This window comes from Mandrillus leucophaeus, unplaced genomic scaffold, assembly GCF_000951045.1.
Source record: "Mandrillus leucophaeus isolate KB7577 unplaced genomic scaffold, Mleu.le_1.0 Scaffold10, whole genome shotgun sequence".
Classification (NCBI taxonomy): domain Eukaryota; kingdom Metazoa; phylum Chordata; class Mammalia; order Primates; family Cercopithecidae; genus Mandrillus; species Mandrillus leucophaeus.
In genome coordinates this window covers 844020-855042 of record NW_012098098.1, presented here as the reverse complement: position 1 = coordinate 855042, position 11023 = coordinate 844020, and the positions used below count along the sequence as shown (strand labels likewise).

Sequence of the window (11023 nt, the reverse complement as noted above, 5' to 3'; positions counted from 1 at the left end):
GCCTCAGCCTCCTGAGTAGCTGGGATTACAGGCATGCACCACCACACCCAGCTAATTTTGTACTTTTAGTAGAGATACAGTTTCTCCCTGTTGGTCAAGCTGGTCTTGAACTCCCGACCTCAGGTGATCTGCCTACGTCGGCCTCCCAAAGTGCTGGGATTGCAGGCCTGAGCCACTGTGCCTGGTTGCAACCATGTTCTTAACCTCCCCCCCGAACCCAGGGGTTCTGATGTATACTCAAGTGTGAGAGCTCCTGACTCCTGGCCCAGGAATGTGTTGGAGATAAATCAATCAAAATGGAGCATCGCTTTCTTTAAGTAGAAGTATGTTATCACTATTCCAAAAAATTAAAAAGAGGTTCTAGTACACAGGCCTGACATGGTCTATTACATAAGCAGGGCACCAGAGCCTCCTAGGTGGTCACCCAGCTCCCAGGTGGTCACCTGGCTCAGTGCCGGCATGCAGGTCTGCCTCACACGGAGGAACATGGTGACCCAGGTGTGTGTCTCCCTAAGAGCAGGTGTGGGCAGGATGATCATTTTCCACTGGCTTCCCCCATCCATTCTCTACCTCCTCTGTCCTGCTCTGAGCTCCAGGAGGCTGAGCCTCAGACTCTGTACCCTTAGGCGCTCTGGCCCGCTGGCTTCTGGTTGGGTTTGATCAATGGGAGGCTATGGCAGAGTCCAGAGCGGGAGAGGAGTGGGTGATCAGGGCAGTGTTGTGTTGTCAAATGTTTAACAACCAGTCTTGGGGCTGGCTCACACCTGTAATCCCAGCACTTTGGGAAGCTGAGGTGGGCAGATCACGAGGTCAGAAGTTCGAGACCAGCCTGGTCAACATGGTGAAACCCCGTCTCTGCTAAAAATACAAAAATTAGCCAGGTGTGGTGGCGGGCGCCTGTAATCCCAGCTACTCAGGAAGCTGAGGCAGGAGAATCACTTGAACACAGGAGGTGGAGTTTGCAGTGAGCCGAGATCGTGCCATTGCACTCCAGCCTGGGTGACAGAGTGAGACTCCATGTCAAGAAAAAAACAAACAAACAAAAAAACCAAAAAAACCCCACCAGCCTTGTGGGGCACTGTGGAAAGCACTGTTTGGCAGTGTGCCAATATCTGTGGTGTGAACACCCCCACCATGATCAATTTCACGTTACGAGTGTAATATTTCTGAACAGTGGAGTTGGAAGGAGATGCACAGCTTTGCACTCTGTAGCACTAGTGCTCCCTGAAACACACTTTGGGAACCATGGTTAGCAGCTGGCATAAATACCAACCATCACCCTTAAAGGCCTCGGGACCAGGGACTTAAGGAGTTAGGGATGGTGGTTGGAGCTCAGAGGACTAGGAGGCCATGGGACACCAGCACCTCCATCTTTCAGCTCTGGCTACCCACTGTAATCACCTGAGACCGTCTCCAGAGATGATAATACTGGATTTTTTAAATTCTCAAATGATTGCATTGTATAGGCTGGGGAGAACCACTGCCTTACAGCTAGGATCAGTGGGAGAGGCAAGAGGATGACGATCTTTCTATATTGCAATCTTGGGTCACATTAATAAGGGCACAGTCTACAGAATGTGGGAGGTGATGGTCCTGCTTGATTTGTCATTGATCGATGATACCAGGTTCTGAGCCCCACAGCTTAATGGAAACACCAAGTTGGAAAATGTTCAGAACAGAGAAACCAGTACAGTGAGGAGACTCAAAACTTGGTCTTGAGGCGCTCAAACTAGGCCTGTCCTCTACAGAACTCCACAGATAGCGGCCATTCTGGGAAGCATGGGAACCAGTTCAGGGCTTGCCATCTGCCACACCGGCCCTAAGCTCTGTCAGTTGAGGGCTCACCTTTGAAGCCACTCTGGTGTTTCTGCCTTCCCACCGAGGAACAGGAGGGATTTCCTGAGGGTGGAAATGGCAGATGCAGGGTGGGGAGAGCCCAAGATGAGGGGGACCTAGGGTAGGGCGACAAGGATTCACTTGGGTGATGACGGCAATCAATGATTCTCCAGGGTCATGCGGGAAGACCAGCTAATCTCAGGCACGATCCGATGAGCTCATGAATATTTAAGAAACAGGGTGGAAAGGAGAAGGGTCAGATGACAGTGCGGGCCATGCTGGTAGTTCTGCCCAAGAACGCATACCCTGTGCCGGAGGTCAGGTCTGCCAAAGCTGGGACCGTGCTGTCCTCATTCTCTGTTGCATCCCTGGCCCAGACGGCACTCACAGCATGCTCAGTACAGCTGCATTCAATGAATGAGTGAGCAGGAAAGCGAGACGAGGTCCTGATGCGGAGGGAAGATGGGCCACCAGGGCTGGCCTTTGTGAAGAGGGGGCTTTTCCACTGAGGCCTGAGGAGTGGGTGGGGAGCCAGCCACGGGAAGAGCACTCCAGGAGGAAAGAAGAGCACAGGCAGAGGCCCGGGGACTGGCAGGGCCCTGTGGGTCTGAGGTCAGCAGTAGGACCCGAGGGCGTGGAGCTCTGGCGGTGAAGATGGCGATAGCGGAGACGGGGACAGAGGGTTGACCCCACAGGGCCGAGAGACAGTGGAGCCAGGAACCAGCCTCAGGGGCTGCTTCCCGGCTATGTGGCCCGGGCCAGCGACTTAACCACTCTGGGTCTCAGTTTCCTCAGAGCAAAATCGAGAGGAAGACAGCAGCCATCTCTTGGGATTGAGAATGATGGGTGGCACTGGGAATGGTGCCTGGCACACAGTAACCTCTGCAGCAATGGTTGCTGCCATTGTTATTGTTATTAGCAGCGAAGGAGCTGGGGAGACAGAGCTGGGCCTGGACGCTGGGTCAGCCGGCCTGGGTTTGGGGTCTTTTCCCCGACTAGGAAGAGTCTGCAGCTGGCAGAGGTCCAGGGTTTCTGGGTGCTGCCCAGGCCCCTAACTGCGAGCTGTGTCTCTGACACTTCCACGTCCTGGAAGGAGGGCTTAGTGGGCCTGCCCGTCCCTACAGGCTGGGTGCCCTGGCAGGCATGCTGCCTCCTGCTCTGGGTGGCAAGGAGCAGGGAAGTGGGCGGAGCGACGACGGGGTTGGGAGTCTTGCTGGGCTGTGAGGGCAGTGGGGCTGTGTCCCAGGTGCTTAGGGACACGGTGTCCCTCTGTGTGAACCACTCAGCTCTGGGTGGGCCGGGGGGGCTGGGTCCCACCTGGGTGGGTGGGTGAGGCCCTGCCCGCAGGCTCAGCAGAAGAAAGGGGCCTCTGGGTAAAGGGTGAACCCGGGGCAGGACGTGCCCAGCCACCTCCTCTCTCTGGGAACTCGCACTTCTCCCCGCCTGGGCGCCAAAGCTGGCACTGCCCACGCCTCCTTCCTTCCCTCCCCAGCCCCCGCTCTCTTGCTTCAGTGGCTCAGGCTGAACCCTGAGTCAACCTTGCCCCCTCTTTCATTCACAGCCCAATCCCTTAGCGAACCCACCACCTCCAACTGCAAATAGATTCGGATTCTGACCCCTGGGCCCCTCCCTGTGACCCTGGGTTGCTGCAGAGCCTCCCAGTTGAACGGTGCCCCCACCGCACCCTCCACACAGCAGCCGGGACACCCACACCAGAACAGCGCCTTCTGCTGACCACCCCAGATATCGACAAGTCACTGCTGAGCTGGGTCCCGTGTCCCCGTCTCCATCTCCCTGGGCTCCTCCCTGCTCCTGATTCACTCTTACCCCAGGGCCTTTGGACTTGCTGTTCCCTGTGCCTGGAACACCGTTTCCTCAGACGCCCACATGACACTGCCTCAGTGAGTTCAGGTCTGTGCTCCAGCGTCTCCTCAGCCAGGCCAGCGCTCCCTGCATGAAACTGGAACTCCCTCCCCCTCACGCACCTGCATTTTCCTACACAGCCTCATTGGCGCCCTAGGTGCTACACACTTCCTTGATCATTTGTCTGAATCCCCACCTTGGGATGCAGGTTTCCAGAGGGCAGGGTGTCCTCTGCTCTCTTCCCTGGTGTATCTCAACTGCCTGGCACATAGTAGGTGCTCCCTACGTACCCTTGCTTGAATTGGGCCGACACGCATTCCTTAAGCAAGAGACGAACACGGTCACGGTCTCCTCCCTATGGGCCTGGCCTTTCTGTCCCTGGAGACACAACACCAGAAGGCTCAGCCCTTGCAGGACACCTTTAAGCTCCTGGATCCCCAGGAGTGGCCGCTGGCTTTCCCTTTGCAGAGGCCACAACGAGCCCTGAACTGATGGCCCGCAGGCCAGAGGTAGCTTCTTGCTGGCCAGAGAATTGGGGCAGGACACATGTTATTTGTTCATCCGGCATGGGGCTAACTCTGCGGGGGCAAATGCCGGGGTCCGTCAGACGGAGGCACTCACAGGCGGAGGAGGGGAGCAAGCGGGAGGCGAATGCCACACCCATGGCGCATGCTGCTGGGCGGGCTGAGAAGATTCCCCCCAACCCAGTCTAAGGGGCTTAGAGACTTTCTGCAGGAGTAAGATTAAGGACCAAAGACCTTCGCCAGGAAAGCTGGGCCCAGAGATGCCCCCCAGCAGGGAAAGAAGCCAAGGCCGACACAGGAGGGGACGGGGCTCTGTGGGGTTCAGTGCCAAGGCTGAGCTTTGGGGTATGCGGGGCAGAGATGGAGGCTGCTGTCGCCTGAGGGGGCTGGGGCTGGGAGGAAGAGCAGGGCAGGAGCAGACTCTCGTGGGAGTTGCAGAAAGGCCACCATCAGCTGCTGGGAGAAGGACCTGTTGCTGCAAAGGTCGGGCCAGAGGCGAGGGTGGTGACGAGGGTGCAGACAATCAGACGGATTTGCGAGCTCGGTTCAAAAGCCACAATCTGGGCTTCAGGATTCTCATCCATAAATAAGGGGGCTGGTCTGGGTTCTCTCCAAGGGACTTTACGTCTTGAAGATCTGGGTATTTATTCTTCCAACCCCCTCCGCTCCCAAAGGAACATGAAGTGGCGTGGGAGTGAGTGTGTCATCCGCTGTCGGTAAGAGCAGGAAGCTTACCCAAGTGAACAACCACAACAGAAACCCTGCATGGCTCCAAGTCGCTGCTGTGACGCCATCGCATCTGAGGGGAGAGGAGACGGGATGTTGAGGACCAAATGGTGGCTTCCCACTGACGTGTCCAGAATCTGTAAATGCAACCTTGATTGGAAAAGGGGTCTCTGCAGAAGTCATTCAGTTAGGGATCTTCGAATGACATTATCCTGGATTTAGGGTGGGCCCCATATCCAATGACAAGCGTCCATGTATGAAAGGGGGAGATCGGAGGACCAGGGAAGAAGGCCATGAGACCACAGAGGCAGCGGTTAGAACCAAGGGACGCCTGGAGCCCCCTGAAGCTGGAAGAGCCAATGAAGATCCTTCCCGGAAGCTCCAGAGGGCGGGTTTCCTGCTGATGCCTTGAAGTTTGACTTCTGGCCTCCGGAACGATGAGAGCGTATGTTTCTGTTGCTTTAAGCCACTTAGTTTGTGGTCACTGGTGATGTCAGGTACAGGAAACTCATTCAGGAGGAAGTGCAGGGGGATTAGACGCCGACAGAAGGATTGTTGAGGAGTCTGTGGAGGATCATCTCTCCCTCAAGTTTCAGGTCTGGGCTCCAGCACAGCTGGGGGCCCTGCAGGGGTGGCAGAGGCGCATCGAGGAGACAAGGGGCAGGCACAGGGCAGGGGCTGGGAGGGGGTCGCTCGGCGCCTCTTCCCTCCCCAAGCTGGGCACCTGCGGCTGCCCTGGCGGAACATTCTGGGCCTCGCGTTTGCCAGAAGCGAAGTCTCACAAAAGGAAGGGAAGAAGGGGGGCGGTGTGGCTGTACTTGACCTCATCTGCCCTTGGCTGTAACCTTGGAGATGTTTAAAATGGGAAAGAGACGGCACGGGAGGAGAGTGACACTGCTCACACAGGGCGAGCGTGCGCCGAGGCCATGCTGCTCCTACAGAAGGCACAGGAAACGGTGGCCCAAGTGCAGAGGCTCTGGCATACAGTGGAGCGTGGGGACCATTTCTGGAGCATTCATCGCCCCCACCCCACCAGCAGAGCTCAGCATCTTTCCTGTGTTACACCACGGGGCGTCTCAGCCTCCCCATGAGGAAGCTGCTGTTCCGGGCACTTTACAGATGAGGAAACTGAGGCAAAACAGCCTTCCCAAGGTCATCCTGCCAGGAAGTGGTGGGGCTGGGGTCAGAGCAGCTGAGCCTCCTGAGGTGAGGTCAGAACGGCTGAGGCCCTAGGTGCCTCCAACTAACAGGCTCTGTGGCCTTCGTGTGTGCAAGGGACCAGGTGTCCCTCCAGGGAGGGGCCTGTCCAACTTCAAACCTGGCTGGACCTACTGTGCCGATAAGGTCTCAGCATGGGTTCCCACACTCAGAGCTGAGGGTTCCCCAGTGCCTGCCGCCGCAGGAAGGACCAGGACAGGTTTGGGGGTTCCTCCTGGGCAAAGACTCCAAAAGCAAGTGTGAGTCTGGAGCACCGGGAGCCAGGGCTGAGGGGCTGGGGAGCAGGGCTGGGGTGCCCTGATGGGGATGGCAGCGCACTGAGGCCCTGGACCCCCAGTCTGCGGCCTCTGCTGGTGGAGCTGGGATCACAGGCCTGGGTGGGTCCCCTGACCAGGGACTCCACTTGTGGTCTGGGGTTGGGAACTGGGTGTCCCAGTCCCAGTGTTGTCCAAAGCTTCCCAGGTGGTTCTCATGGGCAGCCATGGGTTGTAGCGGAACAGTCTGGAGAGGTCTAGGTTCAAACTGCAGCCCTGCCCTTCCCTGTGGGATCCGGATCTGGGAGGCCGTTCTCACTCAGCCCTGAATGGAGCTCACTGGACAGAGAAGGGGATGGTCTTGAACATTTGGGAACCGAAAGCCCAGTGAGGCCGCAGCATCTGCCATTCTGTGGTGGGAGATACTGGGGGTGGCCATGGGCGTCCTTGGAGGGCCTGTAGTTTATTCTCTGAGTCACACCCTGTGGGGCACACAGAGTCCCCTGGGCAAGCTCATTCACAGATGAGACTCAAGGTCAGAAAACCGAATGCTAGGCCTCTGCCAGGGACCCAAGCCTTCCCCCAGTTGAGCGCCACCCACAGCCAGGCGAGAATGACAGGACGTAGACGCAAAGAGGTACACGGGGCAGACCTGCTCTGGCCGTCCACTCTCCCCCATCCACCAGGATGAAGGGGCCAGGCCCCAGCATGGCAGTAGGTGGGGAATCAACGAGCGGCTGGTGACCAGAGGACGGCGCCCAAGCCTGGCTGAGATAGGCATGAGTGGCGGTCGGTTCCGGGGCCTGATGACAAGGCCGATGTGTATCGAGCACGTTCTGCACACGGGGCGAGTGCCAGGGTCTCCCTCGGAGGGGCTCACTTCACCTCCCAGGATCCCTGTGAGGAAGGCACCCGAGTAGCCCATTTTACTGCCAGGGAGATTGCAGCTCACAAGTAATGACACTGCCCCTAGATCACATGACAGGTAAGCAACGGCACCGGGTTCCCACCCAGGCCACCTGCGCCCGAGTCCACAAGCTGAGCCTCCTTACTCCAGGGCCACCTCCTGGGAGCTCCTCCTCCTGTCTGGCCCGACCAGGCCCCCCCCAGTACACCCCACCCACTCCTGGAGCAGCCTGTGCCCCTCCTGCTCCAGGCCCTCCTTACCTGACGATGAAGGGGCTGGGTGCGACAGAGGTGACCAGTTGGCCGGGGAGGAGTGGACACAGTGGGGTTGGCCCTCCCCCAGGGGACCCCCCCCAACGTGGTAACAGGGGAGCTGGGGGAAAAGAGACCAGGCTGAGCCATTTGTTGCATCACAAAGTCCTGCCCTGGGCTTGCTGGGGTGCCCGGTCAGTGGTGGGCAGCCTCAGGGTGGCTCTGTCTGAGGGCCCAGCCGGCCCCACTCCCATCCTCTGCCGCAGCTCCTCTGGAGCACCCGCAGCCTCGGTGGTGGCACCTGGAAAAGGGCCACATCTTGCCAAGGTGTGCCCAAGGGGCAGGTTGGGTTGCTGTGATGACGGGTACACAGGGCCCTGCACACAGTAGGTATACAGTAAACACCTGCTGAAGGATGTGCCTTTCCCACGGTCACACGCACGCAGGTGCTGACGCAGGGCTCAAACCCAGACCCACTTCGGGGCCCACCTGGTGCCCTCCTCCCAGGCGGCCCTGCCGGCTATGAGGGTGTGGGAGCCCTGGGGATGGAGGTTTGTACCAACCTTGGTGCCCACCCGGTGCCTCCTCCCAGGCGGCCCTGCTGGCTGTGAGGGTGTGGGAGCCCTGGGGACGGAGGTCTCCACTTGTCCAGCCTCCGTCCCACTTCCTGTAAGGGAGGAAATTCTCCGTGAACTTCCTGCTGGACCGACACTCCTCCACCGCTCGACACACTTAGAATCGGGCCAGGGCTTGGTCAGCTCGCAGCCTTCCTCCACGGGCATGAGGCTCAGGAGGCTGCTGGCCTTGGGGGGACTCTGGGCGGGACCCTCCTTGAGGACTGAGACCCCCTCACCACCACATTTCTGCCCACAATTCATTGTCTGCCAGTGGTTATTCTCCTAAGAGCTGCCCTTGCATGGGCAGCTGCTGCGAGGGAGGGGAATGCACCTCTGTCTCTCCACCGCTTGCCCTTGGCAGCCATCTCCACCCGGCACCGCTTCCGCACCCCCAGGGATACCTCCTATCCTCCTCAGGTGGGCACCAGCACTTTGCCCCAGATCCCAGTGAACAGCACAGCGGCTTAAGGACAGCACAGATCCTAGGAAGACAAGGTGGAAGACACCAGAAACGTTCGGAAGGTCGTCCGTGCCAGCTGTGGGAACGGCCCCAGGGGCCAGGCCTGTGGGCACCCAGGCCTCTCTGGGAGGCGGCCTTTGCAGCTCAGAAGGAGCAAGTGTCCTGGGCTGACGTGGGCTTTCTGGTCAGAGCTGCAAAAGGAGACACAAATCACAGCTCATTCCAAGAGCTGCCTGGAGCCAGCGGCACCGTCACCACTGCAGGCAGCCACCGAGAGCCGACCTGAGAATGAACACGAGGGCCAGGGAGGAGGCGGCTCGGCCTGCAGCGTCAGCAGTGCAGTTCGGCAGGGCCTGCTAATCGTCGTGCTCAAGTTTCAAACTGTTTACCAAACGACCGCAGAAGCATTTTAATAACAAGCATCTCACTTGAAGGCCAATATGAAAAATTTTACATAAAAAATTAATTTTACTGGTTTACATTGTTTTTATACATTAAAATGGATACATTTATTTATTTTTTTGAGACAGGGTCTCACGCTGTCACCCAGGTTGGAGTGCAGTGGTGTGAACATAGCTCACTGCAGCCTTGACCACCGGGACCCAAGCAATCCTCCCACTTCAGCCTCCCAAGCAGCTGGGACTACAGGTGCTCACTGCCACATCTGGCTAATATTATTTTTATTTTTTGTAGAGATGGGGGTCTCATTATGTTGCCCAGGCTGGTTCTCCAGCTCCTGGGCTCAAGGAATCCTCCTGCTTTGGCTTCTCAAAGTGCTGGGATTAAGGCATGAACCGCCATGCCCAGCCAAAAAGGATACATTTACTTATTGTAAATTTAGTAATGGCCACATGGCTCATAAGTGACAGTGCCAGGCTCAGGGCCCATCTCTGGGTTCTAATAAAATATTTTCTAGCCTCTGTCCTGTGTAACAATACAGTTGAAAAAAACTGGGTACAGCTGTGTTTTTATGTGCCTAAAGGTCAGCAAGATGTCAGAGGTGACTGCGCGTCATATGGATGCGCCGGCACCATCTGGATTGGTAACTGAATGCAGTCGAGTGTGATACATAAATTACACCTGCTCCATGGGAAGCTGGACTTTGTCAGGCAAGAGGCTCCTGGACTCCTGCTATCAGAGAGCAAGGACCAGACAACTCAATGACTGCACCTCTTCTCTCACCTCAGCTCTCCCACCCCTCAGACCCTGCCTCGGCTACAGTACAATGTCTGTCTCTGTTGGTGATGCACAACCTACCTGCCTTCACGCATTTAGACACAGTGGCCTTTGTTTCAATGTTGTCAAGCGGGAGACGCAGACAACGTTTCTTCAAGGCTTGGGCAGTGGTTGTGCGAGAGTGGACGCTAAGTCCAGGCCAGCACTGAGTGCTGTATTTCAGGGACACAGGAACCCATCCTGTGTGTGGGTCTGTGACACGTAAGGGCCTCTCAAGTGTGGGGTCTGTGGCAGATGCCCTCCTGCCTGGGTCTAAGGCCAGTGCCGATTACTGTTGTGAAAGCCTCACATTCGTTTCAGAAGAGGTTTGGCAATCGACTGCTTTACCATTGGGTGGTGCCTTCATGATCCTAAGGTCGTGGGTAAAAATCTCCACTTTCAACCACAAGGCTGCTTTGAGAATTGCAACACTTGGGCAGCAGAGGTTTATGTCCGCTGCTGGTTTCTAAGCCAGCCTGTGTCTGTGCTTGCACCGGAATGAGCGGGAACTCTGATTCACACAGATAAAAAGCTGCAAATTACAAGAGTTTCAGACTGTTCTCTGTGTGTGTGTTCCAACTCATAGATTTTGGGAGAAGCCTGGGTATGCTGAGGGCTTACAAAGTCAAGATGACCTCATACCACAAGGTGACAGGTTGGTGGTTCCAACGTGCTAATATCTGATGCATCACATTTGTGAATTGGCCACTTCCAGTGCAGTTACAAATGAGATTTTAAGTGAAAGCTTAATAAGTAAAGTATTTCGGAGCTCTGGAAAGCCTGCAGGATTTGGCTGGTCCCCAACGCCCCTGTGCCAAGCAGAGGCCAGGTTCTGCTGGGGTACCCCAACTCCTGGTCATGTAGGGAAGCTCCTCCTCCCAGGACGCCAAGCTCTGGCTTCCGCCTGCATGTAGCTTCTCCCTCTGGTCCCAGTGCTTACCACTGGTTGCCCAGCGTGTGAGATGTGTGATAACCTGGTGGCTCCTGGACAAAGCAATAACCTCCTTTAAGTCTTTTCCAATTCTTGCTCCTTCACAAGTCTTTTGAGGACTTTATGAGTCCTCAAAAAGAAAGTCTGTTTGGTTCTTAATATATGTTTAAAAAACCTTAACATTTATTAATCCTCCCACGCCCAAATTTTTTTTTTTTTTT

At 56.5% G+C, this 11023-nt stretch overlaps 1 protein-coding gene across 2 annotated transcripts in view; it reads right to left on the bottom strand.

The window, feature by feature from the left end:
- OSGIN1 (oxidative stress induced growth inhibitor 1) overlaps positions 1-11023 on the bottom strand; it is a 64108-nt gene that overhangs the window by 32816 nt on the left and 20269 nt on the right. Inside the window, exon 1 of one of the 2 annotated variants that reach the window (XM_011970960.1) lies at positions 7589-7680. The exons of the other annotated variant lie outside the window; for it this stretch is intronic. The gene's annotated coding sequence lies outside the window, so the exon portion shown is untranslated. Of the gene's footprint in view, positions 1-7588; positions 7681-11023 lie in introns of those variants that run through there. 2 annotated transcript variants of the gene reach the window in all.